The sequence below is a fragment of the Zophobas morio genome, unplaced genomic scaffold (genome assembly GCF_036711695.1).
Source record: "Zophobas morio isolate AGI-343-1 ecotype UQ-CSIRO unplaced genomic scaffold, CSIRO_AGI_Zmor_V1 ptg000012l, whole genome shotgun sequence".
Lineage (NCBI taxonomy): Eukaryota > Metazoa > Arthropoda > Insecta > Coleoptera > Tenebrionidae > Zophobas > Zophobas morio.
This window is the reverse complement of record NW_026972117.1, coordinates 26127231-26152622: the sequence shown is the minus strand read 5'-3', so window position 1 is coordinate 26152622 and position 25392 is coordinate 26127231. Positions and strand designations below refer to the sequence as shown.

General features: G+C 32.4%; 1 long non-coding RNA gene across 1 annotated transcript; it reads right to left on the bottom strand.

The window, feature by feature from the left end:
* Positions 1-22464: 22464 nt before the first annotated feature.
* LOC135128456 (uncharacterized) lies at positions 22465-25086 on the bottom strand. Its single transcript, XR_010280407.1, has 3 exons — positions 24713-25086; positions 24514-24656; positions 22465-22517 (listed from the first exon to the last, which is right to left on the bottom strand). It is a non-coding gene; the product is annotated as an uncharacterized LOC135128456 (long non-coding RNA).
* Between the last annotated feature and the right edge of the window lie 306 nt (positions 25087-25392).

Here is a 25392-nt window from a genome sequence, read left to right as displayed (position 1 = left end):
AGAAATGCACCAGAAAAGAGGTGCCGTGTTTGCCTTGTTTGACGATTTAAAAGGCGCATTTGAGACGGTAGATAGAAATAAGACGTGGGAATATTCGAAAAAGAAAAAGATAAGAGAATATCTAGCAGATAGGATGCTGTACAAAAATACAACGATCAGTGTAAAAGTGAAAAAAAGAGTAATAATTTTAATACGTTAAAGGGGGTAACACACTGGTGTCCGCTAAGTCCAACCCTTTCCGCTACTTACCTGAGAGATGTAGAAAAAACTACAAGTAGGAATAGTAGTGATTGGAAGAAAGAAGACTAGGGTGTTGGCAATTTAAATATTTGAGATTCTACCGTAACTTGCAGAAAAAAAAAATTTGTGATGATTGGAAGAAAAGTATCAAGCTGTTTGATAGTTTAGTTAAAAGTGTTATAATGTTTGGGGTCTAGATCTGGGGGCGGACAGAGCTTGAAGAGGTAGCGAGGATCCAAGAAAGATAAACTGGGATATATTCTAAGGGAAGAAAGGAAAAAGGCAAAATTGCATTCAGAAGAAGGAAGCGAGCAGTAAAATACGAAGAGCGAGTAGAAGAAAGGCCACACTGTCAGCTACTCCACAAATGCGTGAAAGAGAAAAACAAGGGCTACAAGCAGGAACTTTGGAAGATGAGGGCAAAATACTACGAGCACAAGCCTAGTAGGAAGTATAAGAGTGAGAATTCTAGGAAAACAGATATGACAGGAGCTCTGTAGAAGAAATTTTGGTATTTGGAAGCAGAAGAAAAGAAAAAATATAAGAAATTCTAGGTACAATGATAGATATTTAAGGATAATAAAAGAAGAAGAGCTAACTATCAAACAAAAACAAGAAAAAGTGATAGCATTTGCACCATGTAGTATTTGTGGTTATATTTAAAGTTAAACATAACCGTAAGAAACCTTGGATCTCGCAGACCAGATATAAAACTTCAGGCTCTCAAGTAGACTATGACCGGCACCGTACTTATTCCAATCAATTAAAAAACAAACTTAGGTTGGCAAGAAACCGGTATGAGCAAAGACTATTAAAAACTGGTGCAAACGCTGTCTATAAATTTGTCAGAAGTAAAATGTTATCAAAAGTGTCAAGCGAATTATATACAAAAGCAACGGCATACGCTCTACGCAGAAACAAGAGTCCGGTAACCTATTAGCCGATTTTTTGGAAGTGTGTTTTCTACTGAACCGAGGGGCAGTTTAGCTCGATGTCCTGCTTTCAACACTAATGCATCCCTTTCCGAAATGAACTTTTCAAAAGATTTATTACTGGATGAGTTAACAAAACTTCTTGAAAAAAGTTCACCAAGACCTGACAGCATCTCATCTTTGATACTCAAACGATGTGGTCCGTTGTCCCACGTTATGACCTGCCCATTTTTAACATCAGTTCTTCCACCGATATGGCTTCAGGCGCTAGTCACTCCGGTGTTTACAATAGGTGATAAAACGAAAACAGAAAATTACCGCCCTATTAGTCTTACGCCTATATGCTGCAAAATCATGAAGAGAATCATATAGAACCATCTAGTTCGATTTTTTAATGAGCACTCTATAATCTCCATAAACCAACATGGCTTTTTACCCAAACGATCCACGTTTACCTGTTTACTCCAATGTCATAATGTCTGGACGTTATTTTTAGAGAAAAACGGACCGGTTGACGTCATTTACATAGACTCGAAAAAGCCAGGTGTTCCACAAGGCTCTGTATTAGGTCCTATATTCTTTCTGGTATATATATATATATATGTTCATAAAGTGGGCTTTTCCGCACGTTTTTCGAGTAAATTTCAGTCAGTTTGGCATATTTTGTGCACTTTCGCACTGGTGCCAAACTACCACCGCACCCGGTCGGCAGTTCGGCACGTGATTTGGCAACATGGTAAAGGATCGACAAACATGCAACAGAAAATCATTAATTGAAAGCAGAATTTCTTCTTTCCACAGGTAGATGGCAATATGAGAATATTTATCAGAAGCAAAATCGGAAAATAGTGAATAATGCCAAAGTGCGGCGACCAATTCAAGCAGTAATTCAAATTTTTAACAAACAATTCTAGTACTGGGAACCAAAGGCATTATTAACTGTTTAAATTTTCGTATTTTGATGACTGACAGCTATTTTCTTGTGTGCCAAACTGCCTGGTGCATGTGTACGGTACGCAATTAACAGGCAGTTTCGCATGATTTTTATTTTTTCCTAAAATATTTAATCATTAAAAAAAAATATTTTTAACAACAAAAGACTTTATATTACGCGTAAGAATATTCGGAGCAAGGTAAGTGTAAGTATTATACGTACAGTATATATATTTTTTTCATTAAAAAAAAAACATCACATTATAAATTGTGTTTGGACATGTTAAGTGGTTGCTGATGTTCCAACAGACCAACTCAGTCGGAAATTGACATCTAGAGATTTTTTATGGTGTAATGGTCCAATTTAAGCGAAAATTTAAAATTTCAGCAAAAATGATATACATAGAAATTAAAAACGTCATTAATTGTCATAATTTTCTCATTTCGCTGACTGTGACATTTTGATAAATTTTAACGTGTGTGCCAAACTGTTGCTGCTTGCGTACAGTACGCATTATGCAGTACTTACTTAATTTTTTCGAAAACAAGCAAGTTCTGCAGTAAATAATGTATCTGAACGTACAAATCGGTTTATTAATGTTTCAATAGCCTAATACAAACTGCAATTTACATCTTAAACAAACAGGAGATACTAGGGAAGTAAGGGTGTAATTAATTGTAATAATTTTCGCATTTTGATGACCTTGACAGGTATCTTGGGTGCCAAAATGCCTGTTGCATGCATTCGGTACTCATTTAACGGGCAGTTACGCATTATTTTTATTTTTTCCTAAAATATTTCATCTTTAAAAAAAGGGATTTTGAACAACAAAAGACTTTATCTTACGCGTAAGAATATTTTGAGCAAGCTAAGTGTAAGTGTTATGCAGTATATGTTTTGTTATTAAAAAAAAGTATATTTCTACATTATGAATTGTGTCTGGACATGTTAAGTGGGTGCTGATGTCCTAACAGACCTACTAAGTCGGAAATTCACATCATTAGCAAACAAAAGTGGTTAAGGAAGTAAAAACAAAATTAAGTTTCGCCACTTTCGCATTTAGCTTACGTTGCCATGGATTTACGTATTTATTGGACAAACTAATTAGAGGTTTTTAATGGTGTAATGGTCAAATTCAAGCGAAAACTTAAAATTTCAGCAAAAGTGATATACTTGGAAATTAAAAACGTCATTAATTGTCAAAATTTTCTCATTTTGCTGACTATGACATTTTGATAAATTTTAGCGTGTGCGTCAAACTGTTGCTGCTTGCGTACAGTACGCATAATGCAGTGCTTACTTAATTTTTTCGAAAACAAGCAACTTCTGCAGTAAAAAATGTATCTGAACGTAATAATCGGTTTATGAATGTTTCAAAATCCTAATACAAGCTGCAATTTACATCTTAAACAAACAGGAGATACTAGGGAAGTAAGGGTGTAATTAATTGTAATAATTTTTGTATTTTGATGACCTTGACAGGTATCTTTGGTGCCAAACTGCCTGTTGCATGCATACGGTACGCATTTAACAGGCAGTTTCGCATGATTTTTATTTTTTCCTAAAATATTTCATCTCTAAAAAAAGGGATTTTTAACAACAAAAGACTTTATATTACGCGTAAGAATATTCTGAGCAAGCTAAGTGTAAGTATTATGCAGTATATGTTTTGTTATTAAAAAAAAAGTATATTTCTACATTATGAATTGTGTCTGAACATGTTAAGTGGGTGCTGATGTCCTAACAGACCTACTCAGTCGGAAATTCACATCATTAGCAAACAGAAGTGGTTAAGGAAGTAAAAACAAAATTAAGTTTCGCCACTTTCGTATTTAGCTTAAGTTGCCATGGATTTACGTATTTATTGGACAAACTAATTAGAGGTTTTTAATGGTGTAATGGTCAAATTCAAGCGAAAACTTAAAATTTCAGCAAAAGTGATATACTTGGAAATTAAAAACGTCATTAATTGTCAAAATTTTCTCATTTTGCTGACTATGACATTTTGATAAATTTTAGCGTGTGCGTCAAACTGTTGCTGCTTGCGTACAGTACGCATAATGCAGTGCTTACTTAATTTTTTCGAAAACAAGCAACTTCTGCAGTAAAAAATGTATCTGAACGTAATAATCGGTTTATGAATGTTTCAAAATCCTAATACAAGCTGCAATTTACATCTTAAACAAACAGGAGATACTAGGGAAGTAAGGGTGTAATTAATTGTAATAATTTTTGTATTTTGATGACCTTGACAGGTATCTTTGGTGCCAAACTGCCTGTTGCATGCATACGGTACGCATTTAACAGGCAGTTTCGCATGATTTTTATTTTTTCCTAAAATATTTCATCTCTAAAAAAAGGGATTTTTAACAACAAAAGACTTTATATTACGCGTAAGAATATTCTGAGCAAGCTAAGTGTAAGTATTATGCAGTATATGTTTTGTTATTAAAAAAAAAGTATATTTCTACATTATGAATTGTGTCTGAACATGTTAAGTGGGTGCTGATGTCCTAACAGACCTACTCAGTCGGAAATTCACATCATTAGCAAACAGAAGTGGTTAAGGAAGTAAAAACAAAATTAAGTTTCGCCACTTTCGTATTTAGCTTAAGTTGCCATGGATTTACGTATTTATTGGACAAACTAATTAGAGGTTTTTAATGGGGTAATGGTCCAATTCAAGCGAAAACTTAAAATTTCAGCAAAAGTGATATACTTAGAAATTAAAAACGTCATTAATTGTCAAAATTTTCTCATTTTGCTGACTATGACATTTTATAAATTTTAGCGTGTGTGTCAAACTGTTGCTGCTTGCGTACAGTACGCATAATGCAGTACTTACTTAATTTTTTCGAAAACAAGCAACTTCTGCAGTAAATAATGTATCTGAACGTACAAATCGGTTTATTAATGTTTCAAAAGCCTAATACAAACTGCAATTTACATCTTAAACAAACAGGAGATACTAGGGAAGTAAGGGTGTAATTAATTGTAATAATTTTCGTATTTTGATGACCTTGACAGGTATCTTTGGTGCCAAACTGCCTGTTGCATGTATACGGTACGCATTTAACAGGCAGTTTCGCATGATTTTTATTTTTTCCTAAAATATTTCATCTCTAAAAAAAGGGATTTTTAACAACAAAAGATTTTATATTACGCGTAAGAATATTCTGAGCAAGCTAAGTGTAAGTATTATGCAGTATATGTTTTGTTATTTAAAAAAAAGTATATTTCTAGATTATGAATTGTGTCTGGACATGTTAAGTGGGTGCTGATGTCCTAACAGACCTACTCAGTCGGAAATTCACATCATTAGCAAAGAGAAGTGGTTAAGGAAGTAAAAACAAAATTAAGTTTCACTACTTTCGCATTTAGCTTAAGTTGCCATGGATTTACGTACCTATTTATTGGACAAACTAATTAGAGGTTTTTAATGGTGTAATGGTCCAATTCAAGCGAAAACTTAAAATTTCAGCAAAAGTGATATACTTGGAAATTAAAAACGTCATTAATTGTCAAAATTTTCTCATTTTGCTGACTATGACATTTTATAAATTTTAGCGTGTGTGTCAAACTGTTGCTGCTTGCGTACAGTACGCATAATGCAGTACTTACTTAATTTTTTCGAAAACAAGCAACTTCTGCAGTAAATAATGTACCTGAACGTAATAATCGGTTTATTAATGTTTCAAAAGCCTAATACAAACTGCAATTTACATCTTAAACAAACAGGAGATACTAGGGAAGTAAGGGTGTAATTAATTGTAATAATTTTTGTATTTTGATGACCTTGACAGGTATCTTTGGTGCCAAACTGCCTGTTGCATGCATACGGTACGCATTTAACAGGCAGTTTCGCATGATTTTTATTTTTTCCTAAAATATTTCATCTCTAAAAAAAGGGATTTTTAACAACAAAAGACTTTATATTACGCGTAAGAATATTCTGAGCAAGCTAAGTGTAAGTATTATGCAGTATATGTTTTGTTATTAAAAAAAAAGTATATTTCTACATTATGAATTGTGTCTGAATATGTTAAGTGGGTGCTGATGTCCTAACAGACCTACTCAGTCGGAAATTCACATCATTAGCAAACAGAAGTGGTTAAGGAAGTAAAAACAAAATTAAGTTTCGCCACTTTCGTATTTAGCTTAAGTTGCCATGGATTTACGTATTTATTGGACAAACTAATTAGAGGTTTTTAATGGGGTAATGGTCCAATTCAAGCGAAAACTTAAAATTTCAGCAAAAGTGATATACTTAGAAATTAAAAACGTCATTAATTGTCAAAATTTTCTCATTTTGCTGACTATGACATTTTATAAATTTTAGCGTGTGTGTCAAACTGTTGCTGCTTGCGTACAGTTCGCATAATGCAGTACTTACTTAATTTTTTCGAAAACTAGCAACTTCTGCAGTAAAAAATGTATCTGAACGTAATAATCGGTTTATTAATGTTTCAAAAGCCTAATACAAACTGCAATTTACATCTTAAACAAACAGGAGATACTAGGGAAGTAAGGGTGTAATTAATTATAATAATTTTCGTATTTTGATGACCTTGACAGGTATCTTTGGTGCCAAACTGCCTGTTGCATGCATACGGTACGCATTTAACAGGCAGTTTCGCATTATTTTTATTTTTTCCTAAAATATTTCATCTCTAAAAAAAGGGAGTTTTAACAACAAAAACTTTATATTACGCGTAAGAATATTCTGAGCAAGCTAAGTGTAAGTATTATGCAGTATATGTTTTGTTATTTAAAAAAAAGTATATTTCTACATTATGAATTGTGTCTGGACATGTTAAGTGGGTGCTGATGTCCTAACAGACCTACTCAGTCGGAAATTCACATCATTAGCAAAGAGAAGTGGTTAAGGAAGTAAAAACAAAATTAAGTTTCACTACTTTCGCATTTAGCTTAAGTTGCCATGGATTTACGTATTTATTGGACAAACTAATTAGAGGTTTTTAATGGGGTAATGGTCCAATTCAAGCGAAAACTTAAAATTTCAGCAAAAGTGATATACTTAGAAATTAAAAACGTCATTAATTGTCAAAATTTTCTCATTTTGCTGACTATGACATTTTATAAATTTTAGCGTGTGTGTCAAACTGTTGCTGCTTGCGTACAGTACGCATAATGCAGTACTTACTTAATTTTTTCGAAAACAAGCAACTTCTGCAGTAAATAATGTACCTGAACGTAATAATCGGTTTATTAATGTTTCAAAAGCCTAATACAAACTGCAATTTACATCTTAAACAAACAGGAGATACTAGGGAAGTAAGGGTGTAATTAATTGTAATAATTTTCGTATTTTGATGACCTTGACAGGTATCTTTGGTGCCAAACTGCCTGTTGCATGTATACGGTACGCATTTAACAGGCAGTTTCGCATGATTTTTATTTTTTCCTAAAATATTTCATCTCTAAAAAAAGGGATTTTTAACAACAAAAGATTTTATATTACGCGTAAGAATATTCTGAGCAAGCTAAGTGTAAGTATTATGCAGTATATGTTTTGTTATTTAAAAAAAAGTATATTTCTACATTATGAATTGTGTCTGGACATGTTAAGTGGGTGCTGATGTCCTAACAGACCTACTCAGTCGGAAATTCACATCATTAGCAAAGAGAAGTGGTTAAGGAAATAAAAACAAAATTAAGTTTCACTACTTTCGCATTTAGCTTAAGTTGCCATGGATTTACGTATTTATTGGACAAACTAATTAGAGGTTTTTAATGGTGTAATGGTCCAATTCAAGCGAAAACTTAAAATTTCAGCAAAAGTGATATACTTGGAAATTAAAAACGTCATTAATTGTCATAATTTTCTCATTTTGCTGACTTTGATATTTTGATAAATTTTAACGTGTGTGTCAAACTGTTGCCGCTTGCGTACAGTACGCATTATGCAGTACATACTTAATTTTTTCGAAAACAAGCAACTCTTCTGCAGTAAATAATGTATCTGAACGTAATAATCGGTTTATTAATGTTTCAAAAGCCTAATACAAACTGCAATTTACATCTTAAACAAACAGGAGATACTAGGGAAGTAAGGGTGTAATTGATTGTAATAATTTTCGTATTTTGATGACCGACCTTGACAGGTATTTTTGGTGCCAAACTGCCTGTTGCATGCATACGGTACGCATTTAACAGGCAGTTTCGCATAATTTTTATTTTTTCCTAAAATATGTCATCTCTAAAAAAAGGGATTTTTAACAACAAAAGACTTTATATTACTCGTAAGTATATTCTGAGCAAACTAAGTGTAAGTATTATGCAGTATATGTTTTTTTATAAAAAAAAAAGAAAAATTCTGCATTATGAATTGTGTCTGGACATGTTAAATGGATGCTGATGTCCTAACAGACCTACTCAGTCGGAAATTGACATCTTTAGCAAACAGAAGTGGTTAGGGAAGTAAAAACAAAATTAAGTTTCCCTACTTTCGCATTTTGCTTAAGTTGCCAGGGATTTACGTATTTATTGGACAAACTAATTGGAGATTTTTAATGGTGTAATGGTCCAATTCAAGCGAAAATTTAAAATTTCCGCAAAAGTGATACACTTAGAAATTAAAAACGTCATTAATTGTTATAATTTTCGCATTTTGCTGACTAGGACATTTGGTTGATTTTAACGTGTGTGTCAAACTGTTGCTGCTTGCGTACAGTACGCATTATGCAGTACTTACTAAATTTTTTCGAAAACAAGCAAGTTTTGCAGTAAATAATGTATCTGAACGTAAAAATCGGTTTATTAATGTTTCAATAACCTAATACAAACTGCAATTTACATCTTAAACAAACAGGAGATACTAGGGAAGTAAGGGTGTAATTGATTGTAATAATTTTCGTGTTTTGATGACCGACCTTGACAGGTATCTTTGGTGCCAAACTGCCTGTTACATGCATACGGTACGCATTTAACAGGCAGTTTCGCATGATTTTTATTTTTTCCTAAAATATTTCATCGTTAAAAAAAGGGATTTTTAACAACAAAAGACTTTATATTACGCGTAAGAATATTCTGAGCAAGCTAAGTGTAAGTTTTATGCTGGATATGTTTTGTTATTTAAAAAAAAAAGAATATTTCTGCATTATGGATTGTGTCTGGACATGTTAATAATAATAATAATAATAATAATAATTTATTATCCAACAGACGAAGGTCCAAAAGGATAAATATAAACTCACAAATTAATTAATTACTAACACTAAATAGAGTTAAAAAGAAAAAAAAAAAACATAACTATGACTTAATCACTCCTATACAACAAAACACGAAAAGACTTAATACTAGAAGTAACAAAAATATCTAGAATTGGGGCTACATCATTACAGCAACGACACATGTTGTTCAATGGCGAAAAATAATGTTGGTTGGTCCTACTACAATTTATCATGAAAGTGCCTGAATACCGACAATTTAATCGTGGAACATGAAAATTTATTTGACTAAGTAAGTTTTTGCTAACAGTGTACCCATGTATTAATTTAAATAAAAAGTAAATGTTGGCGAACGTCCTTCTTTCTTTGAGCGACAGCAAATTAAAATCATTTAATAACATTTTGTTAGGGAATGATCGTGGAGGATAAGTATGATATTTTACATAATATAAGTATTTGCAGAATCTACGTTGTATGCGTTCGATTGCCATAATATGGATGCTATAGTACGGGTCCCACACTACAGAATCATATTCTAATTTTGTTCTGACATATGCGAAATATAACGTTAGCAAAGCATCTACATTTGTAAAACTACTTGTGTTTCTAAAAATAAATCCTAACATTTTTATAGCGTGTCCACAAATATATTGAATGTGAGGAATAAATGACAAATGATGATCCAGTATAACACCCAGGTCTTTTATTTGGCTAACTCGCTCAATTTGAATATCATTCAATGTATAATTAAAATTAATATTGGTCATTAATCTGGAAAATGTTATTGTTTTGCATTTATTTTCATTTATCTTTAGTTTGTTTAGCGTGCACAATTTACTAAAGTTGTTTAAATCATTCTGTAACAAACGACAATCCTCTATGCTAGACACGTATTTTGCGATTTTTAAATCATCAGCATAAACAAAAATCGGACATTTAAATTGTGCTAATATATCATTAAAATATATTAAAAATAACATGGGTCCTAGGTTGGACCCCTGTGTTACACCACTAGGAGTACCATATGCATCCGAACAGTAGCCACAAAACTCAACATACTGGATACGATTAGTTAATAGCGATTTAAAAAGTTTAACTAGATTATCACATACACCAGCAGAACTTAATTTGTTTAACAAAATAGAATGGAATGTTAAATGGATGCTGATGTCCTAACAGACCCACTCAGTCGGAAATTGACATCTTTAGCAAACAGAGGTGGTTAGGGAATTAAAAACAAAATTAAGTTTCACTACTTTCGCATTTTGCTTAAGTTGCCAGGGATTTACGTATTCCTTGGACAAACTAATTAGAGGTTTTTAATGGTCTAAAAGTCCAATTCAAGCGAAAACTTAAAATTTCAGCAAAAGTGATATACTTGGAAATTAAAAACGTCATTAATTGTCATAATTTTCTCATTTTGCTGACTGTGACATTTTGATAAATTTGAGCGTGTGTGTCAAATTGTTGCTGCTTGCGTACAGTACGCATAATGCAGTACTTACTTAATTTTTTCGAAAACAAGCAACTTCTGCAGTAAATAATGTATCTGAACGTAATAATCGGTTTATTAATATTTCAAAAGCCTAATACAAACTGCAATTTACATCTTAAACAAACAGGAGATACTAGGGAAGTAAGGGTGTAATTAATTGTAATAATTTTCGTATTTTGATGACCTTGAGAGGTATCTTTGGTGCCAAACTGCCTGTTGCATGCATACGGTACGCATTTAACAGGCAGTTTCGCATGATTTTTATTTTTTCCTAAAATATTTCATCTCTAAAAAAAGGGAGTTTTAACAACAAAAACTTTATATTACGCGTAAGAATATTCTGAGCAAGCTAAGTGTAAGTATTATGCAGTATATGTTTTGTTATTTAAAAAAAAGTATATTTCTACATTATGAATTGTGTCTGGACATGTTAAGTGGGTGCTGATGTCCTAACAGACCTACTCAGTCGGAAATTCACATCATTAGCAAACAGAAGTGGTTAAGGAAGTAAAAACAAAATTAAGTTTCACTACTTTCGCATTTAGTTTTAAGTTGCCATGGATTTACGTATTTATTGGACAAACTAATTAGAGGTTTTTAATGGTGTAATGGTCCAATTCAAGCGAAAACTTAAAATTTCAGCAAAAGTGATATACTTAGAAATTAAAAACGTCATTAATTGTCATAATTTTCTCATTTTGCACACTATGACATTTTGATAAATTTTAACGTGTGTGTCAAACTGTTGCCGCTTGCGTACAGTACGCATTATGCAGTACATACTTAATTTTTTCGAAAACAAGCAACTCTTCTGCAGTAAATAATGTATCTGAACGTAATAATCGGTTTATTAATGTTTCAAAAGCCTAATACAAACTGCAATTTACATCTTAAACAAACAGGAGATACTAGGGAAGTAAGGTTGTAATTGATTGTAATAATTTTCGTATTTTGATGACCGACCTTGACAGGTATCTTTGGTGCCAAACTGCCTGTTGCATGCATACGGTACGCATTTAACAGGCAGTTTCGCATGATGTTTATTTTTTCCTAAAATATTTCATCGTTAAAAAAAGGGATTTTTAACAACAATAGTTATTTATTATACAAGCGGTTAAAGTGAATGTTTAATGAGCGGTCAGTTTAAGGCGAGAGCGGCGTATGCCGCGAGCACCTTCAGACCGCGAGTTACACATTCATTTTAAACGCGAGTGTAATACAAAATTTTATTCAATTTTGACAACCCCAAGTCCCAAATTGTGAAAAAATTGGTGATTCAAAGTTCAGACTCGAGAAACGTCAGAATTGACAGCGACCAAATAAAAGTTTTATATGCGTAGAATTTAGTGCACAATATCAGGTGTGTGTGTGTACCTAGTATGTGACTCTGGCGACGGTGTTTGTTTATTTTAAACAAACTAAAATGATCGAAAAATTACAAAATCATGCAAGATTCTAACGACAAAACTTGCTCCCAGAAAAGACCAGATCAGAAACTGTATCAAAAGTTCCTTAGATGGAAAGAGCAGCAAGACACTGGAGAAATTACAGATATGGTAACCATGGTTTTAAAACAGCAAAATAAAAATTTTATTTCGCTAGCGGTTTAAAAATTTTATGGTGCTACCGGATAAACCAAAGCTTTAGTGGCCTACTGACGGCAAAATAACGTTTGTTTACATGTCAAAATTGAATAAAAGACTTTATATTACGCGTAAGAATATTCTGAGCAAACTAAGTGTAAGTATTATGCAGTATATGTTTTTTTATTAAAAAAAAAGAATATTTCTGCATTATGAATTGTATCTGGACATGTTAAATGGATGCTGATGTCCTAACAGACCTACTCAGTCGGAAATTGACATCTTTAGCAAACAGAAGTGGTTAAGGAAGTAAAAACAAACTTAAGTTTCACTACTTTTGCATTTTGCTTAAGTTGCCAGGAATTTATATATTTATTGGACAAACTAATTAGAGGTTTTTAATGGTGTAAAAGTCCAATTCAAGCGAAAACTTAAAATTTCAGCAAAAGTGATATACTTAGAAATAAAAAACGTCATTACCTAATTGTGATAATTTTCGGATCTTACTGACTATGACATTTTGATAGATTTTAACGTGTGTGTCAAACTGTTGCTGCTTGCGTACAGTCCGCATTATGCTGTACTTACTTAATTTTTTCGAAAACAAGCAACTTCTGCAGTAAATTTTGTATCTGAACGTAATAATCGGTTTATTAATGTTTCAATACCCTAATACAAACTGTAATTTACATTTTAAACAAACAGGAGATACTAGGGAAGTAAGGGTGTAATTAATTGTAATAGTTTTCGTATTTTTATGACCTTGACAGGTATCTTGGGTGCCAAACTGCCTGTTGCATGCATACGGCACGCATTTAACAGGCAGTTTCGCATGATTTTTATTTTTTCCTAAAATATTTCATGGTTAAAAAAAGGGATTTTTGACAACAAAGACCCTATATTACGCGTAAGAAAATTCTGAGCAAGTTAAGTGTAAGTATTATGCAGTATATGTTTTGTTATTAAAAAAAAATATATTTCTACTTTATGAATTGTGTCTGGACATGTTAAGTGGGTGCTGATGTCCTAACAGACCTACTCAGTCGGAAATTAACATCTTTAGCAAACAGAAGTGATTAGGGAAGTAAAAACAAAATTAAGTTTCACCACTTTCGCATTTTGCTTAAGTTGCCAGGGATTTACGTATTTATTGGACAAACTAATTAGAGGTTTTTAATGGTGTAATGGTCCAATTCAAACGAAAACAAAAAATTTCAGCAAAAATGATATACTTAGAAATTAAAAACGTCATTAATTGTCATAATTTTCTCATTTTGCTGACTATGACATTTTGATAAATTTTAACGTGTGTGTCAAACTGTTGCCGCTTGCGTACAGTACGCATTATGCAGTACATACTTAATTTTTTCGAAAACAAGCAACTTCTGCAGTAAATTTTGTATCTGAACGTAATAATCGGTTTATTAATGTTTCTGTGAATACTACTGTGAATACATTGGAATTGGCCAAAACTAATTGAGGAGAATAAACTTGTCTAGCTTTATTGAAACGTCTTCTTGCGACGACAATCAGAGACTTACTTCGACTACATTCCAACGACATAAAACAAAGAGTAGGGAGCGAGACACCTGCATCCGCTTTGCAGCGTCTGACGTCATTCGTCTTCCAACAAAAACAAGCAAACTTTAAATTCACAAATAAAAGTACTTATTCTAAGAGTTTCAAAAGCCTAATACAAACTGCAATTTACAAATTAAACAAACAGGAGATATAGTATCCTGCATAGATATTGTAGCCGTCCATAGAGTCGAGATTTGCGAATAAAAATAAAATAAAACCGACTCAAACGGAGCCGACGACGGCTTGCAAGTTCTGTCACTACGGCACGCGTCATATCACACAGGAGTGTATTTAAGGCTGTTTGCACAAAATCTTAGGGTCACTGTAATCTTACTATTTTCTATCTACGACAAACGATTTGTCACACAGCTACGAAACCGATGATCTAGAGAAAGATGGAAGTTTAAAAATTTATTTCAACAAGTGTAATAACCGTTTGGTGCAACACAATTGGTTCAAGCAAACTAAAATATGACAGGAAACAAACAGTCCACGTGGACTAGTTTATAGGCGTGTTTGCTGCTAAGATGACTAGGTTTTTCGCTCCACCTGCCTCCGCAACGATGAATATACCATACCACAACTTGTGTACAGTGAACAGAGCTTCGATTTTATTGACGAAATTCAGCTCATAACGGAAAAAATGACATTTAATATTAAATACGTCTCTGTGCAACGTGTGCCAGAGTGACATCAGACTTTGCAAGCCACCGTCGACTCCGTTTGAACCGGTTTTATTTTATTTTTATTCGCAAATTTCGACTCTATGGACGGCTACAATATCTATGCAGGCTACTATACTAGGGAAGTAAGGGTGTAGTTGATTGTAATAATTTTCGTATTTTGATGACCGACCTTGACAGGCATCTTTGGTGCCAAACTGCCTGTTGCATGCATACGGTACGCATTTAACAGGCAGTTTCGCATGATTTTTATTTTTTCCTAAAATATTTCATCTCTAAAAAAAGGGATTTTTAACAACAAAAGACTTTATATTACTCGTAAAAATATTCTGAGCAAGTTAAGTGTAAGTATTATGCTGTATATGTTTTGTTATTAAAAAAAAAAGAAAATTTCTGCATTATGAATTGTGTCTGGACATGTTAAATGGATGCTGATGTCCTAACAGACCCACTCAGTCGGAAATTGACATCTTTAGCAAACAGAAGTGGTTAGGGAATTAAAAACAAAATTAAGTTTCACTACTTTCGCATTTTGCTTAAGTTGCCAGGGATTTACGTATTTCTTGGACAAACTAATTAGAGGTTTTTAATGGTGTAAAAGTCCAATTCAAGCGAAAACTTAAAATTTCAGCAAAAGTGATATACTTAGAAATTAAAAACGTCATTAATTGTCAAAATTTTCTCATTTTGCTGACTGTGACATTTTGATAAATTTGAGCGTGTGTGTCAAATTGTTGCTGCTTGCGTACAGTACGCATAATGCAGTACTTACTTAATTTCTTCGAAAACAAGCAACTTCTGCAGTAAATAATGTATCTGAACGTAAAAATCGATTTATTAATATTTCAATAACCTAATACAAACTGGAGTTTACATCTTAAACAAACAGGAGATACTAGGGAAGTAAGGGTGTAATTACTTGTAATAATTTTCGCATTTTAATGACCTTGACAGGTATCTTGGGTGCCAAACTGCCTATTGCATGCATACGGTACGCATTTAACAGGCAGTTTCGCATGATTTTTATTTTTTCCTAAAATATTTCATCGTTAAAAAAAGGGATTTTTAACAACAAAAGACTCTATATTACGCGTAAGAATATTCTGAGCAAACTAAGTGTAAGTATTTTGCAGTATATGTTTTTTTATTAAAAAAAAAAGAATATTTCTGCATTATGAATTGTGTCTGGACATCTTAAATGGATGCTGATGTCCTAACAGAACCACTCAGTCGGAAATTGACATCTTTAGCAAACAGAAGTGGTTAGGGAAGTAAAAACAAACTTGAGTTTCACTACTTTCTCATTTTGCTTAAGTTGCCAGGGATTTACGGATTTATTGGACAAACTAATTAGAGGTTTTTAATGGTGTAAAAGTCCAATTCAAGCGAAAACTTAAAATTTCAGCAAAAGTGATTTACTTAGAAATTAAAAACGTCATTAATTGTCATAATTTTCGCATTTTGCTGACCATGACATTTTGATAGATTTTAACGTGTGTGTCAAACTGTTGCCGCTTGCGTACCATACGCATAATGCAGTACTTACTTAATTTTTTCGAAAGCAAGCAAGTTCTGCAGTAAATAATATATTTGAACGTAAAATTCGGTTTATTAATGTTTCAAGACCCTAATACAAACTGCAATTTACATCTTAAACAAACAGGAGATACTAGGGAAGTAAGGGTGTAATTAATTGTAATAATTTTCGTATTTTGATGACCTTGACAGGTATCTTGGGTGCCAAACTGCCTGTTGCATGCATACGGTACGCATTTAACAGGCAGTTTCGCATGATTTTTATTTTTTCCTAAAATATTTCATCGTTAAAAAAAGGAATTTTTAACAACAAAAGACTTTATATTACGCGGAAGAATATTCTGAGCAAGCTAAGTGTATATGTTTTGTTATTAAAAAAAAAGAATATTTCTACATTATGAATTGTGTCTGGATATGTTAAGTGGGTGCTGATGTCCTAACAGACCTACTCAGTCGGAAATTGACATCTTTAGCAAACAGAAGTGATTAGGGAAGTAAAAACAAAATTAAGTTTCACTACTTCAGCATTTTGCTTAAGTTGCTAGGGATTTACGTATTTATAGGACAAACTAATTAGAGGTTTTTAATGGTGTAATTGTCCAATTCAAGCGAAAATTTAAAATTTCAGCAAGAGTGACATACTTGGAATCTAAAAACGTCATTAATTGTCATAATTTTCGCATTTTGCTGACTATGATATTTTGAAAGATTTTAACGTGTGTGTCAAAAATGGTTAGAATATTGCTGCTTGCGTGCAGTACGCAATATGCAGTACTTACTTAATTTTTTCGAAAACAAGCAACTTCTGCAGTAAATAATGTATCTGAACGAAATAATCGGTTTATTAATGTTTCAAAAGCCTAATACAAACTGGAGTTTACATCTTAAACAAACAGGAGATACTAGGGAAGTAAGGGTGTAATTAATTGTAATAATTTTCGTATTTTGATGACCTTGACAGGTATTTTGGATGCCAAACTGCCTGTTGCATGCATACGGTACGCATTTAACAGGCAGTTTCGCATGATTTTTATATTTTCCTAAAATAATTCATCTTTAAAAAAAGGGATTTTTAACAACAAAAGACTTTATATTACGCGTGAGAATATTCTGAGCAAGCTAAGTGTAAGTGTTATGCAGTCTATGTTTTGTTATTAAAAAAAAAGAATATTTCTACATTATGAATGGTGTCTGGACATGTTAAGTGGGTGCTGATGTCCTAACAGACCTACTCAGTCGGAAATTGACATCTTTAGCAAACAGAAGTCATTAGGGAAGTAAAAACAAAATTAAGTTTCATACTTTCGCATTTTGCTTAAGTTGCCAGGGATTTACGTATTTATTGGACAAACTAATTAGAGGTTTTTAATGGTGTAAAAGTCCAATTCAAGCGAAAACTTAAAATTTCAGCAAAAGTGATATACTTAGAAATTAAAAACGTCATTAATTGTCATAATTTTCTCATTTTGCTGACTATGACATTTTGATAAATTTTAGCGTGTGTGTCAAACTGTTGCTGCTTGCGTACAGTACGCATAATGCAGTACTTACTGAATTTTTTCGAAAACAAGCAACTTCTGCAGTAAGTAATGTATTTGAACGTAATAATCGGTTTATTAATGTTTCAATAGCCTAATACAAACTGTAATTTACATCTTAAACAAACAGGAGATACTAGGGAATTAAGGGTGTAATTAATTGGAATAATTTTCGTATTTTGATGACGTTGACAGGTATCTTTGGTGCTAAACTGCCTGTTGCATGCATACGGTACGTATTTAACATGCAGTTTCGCATGTTTTTTTTTTCCTATAATATTTCATCATCAAAAAAAGGGATTTTTAACAACAAAAGGCTTCATATTACGCATAAGAATATTCTGAGCAAGTTAAATGTAAGTAGTCTGCAGAATGTGTTTAAAAAAAAAAGAATATTTCCACTTTATGAATTGTGTCTGGACATGTTAAGTGGGTGCTGATGTCCTAACAGACCCACTCAGTCGGAAATTGACATCTTTAGCAAACAGAAGTGATTAGGGAAGTAAAAACAAAATTAAGTTTCACTACTTTAGCATTTTGCTTAAATTGCCAGGGATTTACGTATTTATTGGACAAACTAATTAGAGGTTTTTAATGGTGTAATGGACCAATTCAAGCGAAAATTTAAAATTTCAGCAAGAGTGGCATACTTGGAAACTAAAAACGTCATTAATTGTCATAATTTTCGCATTTTGCTGACACTGTCAGGTAAATAAGTTTGTGCCAAAATGCCTGTTGCATGCATACGGTACGTATTTAACAGGCAGTTTCGCATGATTTGTATTTTTCCACAAAACTGTAAATCTAAAAAAAGCGGTTTTCTCTACTTTTACGTTTTCTCTACCTTCCGTGACACCTACAGTACGAAGGTGTCCCGTTTCTGTCTGTCTGGCCGTCTGTCTGTACATCTGTCTGCGGTCCCGGATTTTTATGAATTATGATACAGATAATCTACGAGCCACCGATTGTTGTCAAATTTTGTATTTATATTAGGAATATCTTGTAGGTAATATCAATTCCCGCTTGAATTGGGCTATTGGAACATCGAAAACCATTAGCACACCCAGATACAATCTATCCCATAGAAATTCCTAGTTTTTTAAGCAAATACAGTATAATCAGCGTGCTTAGAATATTCTTATGAGTAACATAGAGTGTTTTGTTCTTAAAAATCACTTCCTTTTTGATTTAAAATTTTGGGGGAAAATAAATGTCATGCGAAACTCCCTGTTAAATGCGTACCGAACGCATACAACAGGTAGTTTGGCACACACTTTAGTCCCGGTCACTGTTAGCAAAATGCGAAATAAAGACAACAAATAATGCCTTTACTTCCCTAGTATTTTCTATTTGTTAAAGGTTTCAATTTCCGCTTGACTTGGGCTATTGGAACAACTAAAACCACTTTGAATTTCCAGATACAAACAATTGTGTCGAAATGTTTTATTTTTTAAAAAAGTAATTCTAAGGGTGACGTACTTAGAATATTCTTATACGTAACACAAATCCTTTTATTTTTTGGATTTACAATTTTGTTGAAACTTACCGCAAACTTTATTAATTATAACATTTTAAATATAAATGCCAAAGTGCCTTTTAAATATAATTAAATTTTGTTTGGCCATCTATCGTCGAGGGGCTGAACTATGCCGTATTTTCCTTATGTGCGAAACTGACTAGTTTATGAGTTTGGTCTGCTACAGTGTTGCCATAGTGTGCCGACCGTGCCAAAGTTCCGGGATTACATACATATATATATATATCTAACTTTCTGTTTATATTTAAATCACGCATGCATTTTATGCCGACGATGGCAGGATGTATGAAAACTCACTGGTTTATTATCAAACTATCCAAGGCGACCTTGTAGAAGCATATAAATGGACTCGTAATTGGCTAATACCGCTGAATAAAGATAAATGCTGTGTTCTCCGTTCTGCCAATATTCGTTATGTTCTATAATCATACGCTGCATTCGGTTAACTAGATGATCTAGGAGTTATGCTCGACAACGAATTCTCTTCTTCTGAGCAGATAACTCAAAAAGCCAACGTAAGCTCCTTCCTATTACAAAAGTCATTTGCCAAACTCGACGAAGAATCGTTCAAAACTCTATTTGTTTCATATGTCCACCCAATAGTTGAATATGCCAGTGTAATTTAGTCTCCTAACCTAATAAAGGACAAACAACGGATTATCAAAAAAAGTAGAAAGCTTGAAAAATAAATCTTATAAAGACAGACTCCTTGCCTTACACCTTCCTACTTTAGAAAAACGTCGTATTTTTCATGATCTTGTACGTGCCTACAACATCATCACCCGTCAGTACGGCATTGACCTGTCTAAGATTTTTATTTCATCAGATACTTCCCGTTTACGTGGCCAAGCATTAAAACTCTGCCATGAGAAATACAAAACCAGATGGCGACAGTATTTTTTAACAAATGAGGTATTTACCTTTTGGAACAGCCTAGATTCCGGTATCTTTAATTCAAAAACCACGACTACATTTAAACATAAGTTAGGCAGACATTTATTCCATGCAATTAAAAAAAAAATGTTTTACTGCTAGTCTTTAATAAGACTAGCAGTAAAATCTAGCTGCTGAATTTGTTGTCCTACTGGCGAGCATAATTTGCCTCTGCTCCAAATCAATAATAATATTAATAATAATTTAGATGCGGAAACGAAGAGAGAGAAAATACATTTTGGATGAAGAAGAAAGAGAGTGTATGCATAATGTGTCAAAAAGAGCAAGAAACAATAAAATATATGATGAAAGAAAGAGAGGAAAGCAGAGAGTTTAGGTTCAATTAATATTGTATGGTTGGAAATTAACACTTATGTTTTATATCTATTGTATATTGTTATTTTATGAATAATATTTAATAATATTTATAATATTTAAGGTGTAATAAGAGCTGGATCACATTCAAAGCCCAAGGGGTGCAAATAAAACTTGATCTATTTGTGTAGTTTTTATAAATACATATATTGAATAAATCAGTATTCACCTTTATTGGCTTTCTACTCATTCCGCAATTCTACCCCAGAATTGTACAATGCTTATAAAGTTGTATTCAGAACTTTAAAAATCTATATCTATGTTTGGAAAGTGGCCACTTACTTTTCTAAACCTATATTCTGTTCGAAAAAACAGAACTGAACAGAATTCTTAGTTTCAAAAACTGCATCGTCATTTTGATATTAATACATCCAAATCTCGGGCTCATTATTATCATGTTAATATTGTTTCGCTATGGAAAATGAATTCACTTAGACAAATTGCAGGGAAAGTTCTAAAGAATAAATGAAAAATAGAACTTTCTATTTTAAATTTTAATGTCATTAAGCTCCTTTGTCAAGGTGCGCACTAGCACTAACTTTACTCAAAGTTTCATAGATTAATATTCAAAAGATCAAGTTAAAAACTGAATTGTACAATGCTTATAAAGTTGTATTCAGAACTTTAAAAATCTATATCTATGTTTGGAAAGTGGCCACTTACTTTTCTAAACCTATATTCTGTTCGAAAAAACAGAACTGAACAGAATTCTTAGTTTCAAAAACTGCATCGTCATTTTGATATTAATACATCCAAATCTCGGGCTCATTATTATCATGTTAATATTGTTTCGCTATGGAAAATGAATTCACTTAGACAAATTGCAGGGAAAGTTCTAAAGAATAAATGAAAAATAGAACTTTCTATTTTAAATTTTAATGTCATTAAGCTCCTTTGTCAAGGTGCGCACTAGCACTAACTTTACTCAAAGTTTTATAGATTAATATTCAAAAGATCAAGTTAAAAACTGAATTCATTTCACTATGTAGCTGCAAATCATTATAACTTGATAAACATTGTTTATTATTCACGCATGTATCAACCCAGTAAACACAGTTACGTTGTAGCGATGTTAATGCCACTTAACTCTGTCTACGATCTTGTTAGCTGTTACATCCCAAACTGCGTACATTTGCTTTCCCTGTGCTATGTAATGTAATCAACAGTGACCCATGCTTGTAACATACTGGTAACATCCACATCGTTTCAGACTAGAGACGTGCTCGCGATACATCATCATAACGTTGTGTTAGTATGTCGCTAGATTCTCTATATTTTTATGTATGTGTTACGTTTTATTTTAAACGCCAATATAACGTATTAAATGGACATAGACGTTACGTATATATCGCAACATCGTAAACATATGACTCTCAGTATATTTTATTAACATGATCTATGCGATATGAATAGGCATTTCAGAAAGTCTAGTTACCATTTAGGGATATGGATATGGAGAGTAAAATTTAGAGCTTACAGTAAATTATTATTTTATTCAATGTTTGAAAAAATATAATATGTAATAAGTAATAAAATACAAAAATTAATATAAATTCATAATATAAATAAATATATATATATATATGATTTCCTAATTCGAAAATAATACAATATAATTTACACTTAAAAAAAGGCACAGAAACTATAAACTGTCGTGGTTTTTTCTTTCTTCAGGCGTTGACTAGAATGTCGTAGCCACTCTGAGCAGCGTTGTTCTACTTCTTTTTTTATTGCGGAATGGGTCTTCATTGTAATTTCTTCAAAAATAAAAATTGTAATAATTATATTTATTGCAAAAAAAATACCTTTCATAATATTCATTGTTTTTGTCCCAACCATTTTGGAATTTTCCTACCGAACAAACAAGCTACAGCAAATTCGCTGAATTTTTTTTTTTCTTTAATATACGCTCCACATTGTTCTTTTTCCCATTACCACCTATCTGGGACAATAGCAGTTCCTGAAATAAGAAAAGAAGAAAATATTTTTATGTGTATATATCGAGTAACTCTGAAATAAGTTCGGAAAATAAAACCACAAGATCACGAAGTAGAGAAAATTTTAAGTAATTTCTTTTATCTAGTCCTAATTCAGGGGAAAAATATCAAGATCCACACCTCATTCAGTGTCATTTGTTTTCATCTAAGCAACACACAGCAAAAATAAAGAAAAAATTTAGTCACAATGGAAACTGAATAAATCATTGCCGCATCATTTACATTTAACAAGTTGTTCCGTATTTGTTTCTTGAAACTGGAGCAGCAGTTTAATTACTTTGAATCCGTGTGACAATTAAAGGATTTTTTTTCCGAATCTATTTGGAAGTCACGCGTATGTATAACATACAGGGTGCTTCACTATAAGACTTTTCTGCAACCCACTATGTATGTAACGTGTTAAGCGAAATGTGTCATGTTTAGTAGGTTCCTAAAAAGTGTTATAGTATTACAGGCATCTACCTGTATATAATATCCAAAATTATGTTATATGTAAGTACATATAAATATATTTAGTCCAGTCATTTTAGCATAAAAAAGGGATCAACCTGTGAATGAGAGACAATAAGCTGAATTTTTGTATACGCCTTAATTTTGGCGTTCTAAAAGTTGTCTCAAAAGTCTAATTAAATCTCGTGTCTGCGTCGTAAGTTATTCAAGGTCAAAGGTCAAGATAAACAGTTTTTTGCAATTATCTCAGTTTCTATTGCTCCAATGATGTTAACAATTATTATCATAATTGTAGAGCACAAAATTTGGGACAAATTTTATTTGAAATATTTTTTCATGCGCTCAATCGTTTTGGAGATAGAGGAGAGTGAGCGCGCAGCGCTCGTCCATACGTACTGTAATGCAATCAACCGTGAATATCTGTCAATACTACCTTGAATTTTGAATAATTTGTATTATTAATCAATTAATACATTGTATTTAATAACATTTTACATATTTTCAATATATTCATAGAATAATACTTAACTATTTTGTGTAATTAAAAACTCATTTAATGAAATATTTATTGTATATCTCAATTTATTTGTATCTTTAAAATGTGCAAGTTTTTAAATACTTATTTTCTTATCATGATTATAACGGGAAGGTCTGGAAACAACAATTCAGGGCACCGAAGATGACGACGATGAAACAGAAATTCCCGAACGTCCAGAAGATGACGGTGAAGAAGAAGAAAATTGATACTTTTGTTCTTTAAATTATTAAAAATATATAGATTTTCACTGCAAGATGAATCGTAAGAAATGTCTAGCTGCTGAATAAAGATAAAATTAAAATATATGAACTCGTTTTACTTCCATAAAATTTACTTTGAAAAAATTAATATAACTTTAAGATATATAATAATCTAACCTAAGATATACCTAGAATAAATATGTCATTTAAAGAGTTTTTAATTACACAAAGTAGGTAAGTATCATTAAATAAATGTATTGCAAATATGCAAAATGTTATTAAATGCAATGTATTAACTGATAAATAATACTAATTTTTCAAAATTCAAGGTAGTATTCACAGATATTTTCACGGTTGATTGCATTACAGTATGTATGGATGAACGCTGCGCGCCCACTGCCCGCTATCTCAAAAACGATTAAGTGTATCAAAAAATGTTTCAAATAAAATTTGTCCCAAATTTGTGCTCTACAATTATGATAATAGGTGTTAACATCATTAGAGCAATAGAAACCGAGATAATTGCAAAATAATGTTTTTCTTGACCTTTGACCTTGAATAACTTACGACGCAGACACGAGATTTTATGAGACTTTTGAGACAACTTTTAGAACGCTAAAATGAAGGTATATACGAAAATTCAGCTTATTATCTCTCATTGCGAGGTTGATCGCTAATTTGACTGGACTAATTGTATTTTTTTAACTTACAAAGAAACCTGCTTGTTGTAGTAGGCAGAGATAATCTTCTAATTCCTCAAAATTTGTTTACCTGTGGTCTTGGCGGCATATCTTCTATTACTGTTTTCTTTTTGATTTGTCACATTTGATGACGTTTTCATATTGGAGATTTGTTCACTCGTTTCCTTTAGAATTTCTTTTGTTTCGCACATATTTTTTGTATTTGTTTCAAGTCTAGAGTAAAATTATGTTCATTAGCACCTAGTTCATAAAAAATTGCAGTAACATACCTTTGCAACATGTTGTGGCAAAGCGCCTCACTTTCAAAAACAATCACCGTAAGTTCTTCAAAATCAGCGGGAGTATCTTCAGTGATTAATGGTGGTATTTCCAGCTTGTCTGAAAAAACTGTTGTTGTTATTTACGTACAGTTATCAAAAACAACAGAAGCATGTAAAAATTAAAATGATTACTTCATTAGAATTATATTAACTTACCTAGTGTAAATTTAATCCACACTGAATGGCACAATTTTCACAAAACTGCATTAAAAATGAAGTGATTTACGGATTCACGAGAAAGGTTCGGTGGTTGTGAACCAAATGGCCAAATGGAATTCGACAGCTTCACTGTGAGTCTGAAGTGCAATAACCATAAATACGGAAAAAAGGGATCGTCCGACTCATCGACAAACCAAACCAACAAAGGTCCGACTGCACCCCCCAAACATCTGGTGGATAGTAAATGCAGAAGTTGAGCGTTATTTTTTCACTAGATAAAATAAATTTAATAAAATCAAAATTAACCACTCTCTAGTTTTTTTGCTACCCATCATCGCTTTATAAACGTCGTTATAAAATCAAAATTCGACGAATGAACTCTTCAAAACCTTGTCCCGTTTCAGGGACAATGGGCAAAGAATTTTTATGGCTTTGTTTGTGTCGTTGGGTCTTCCCTATATTAACCCCAG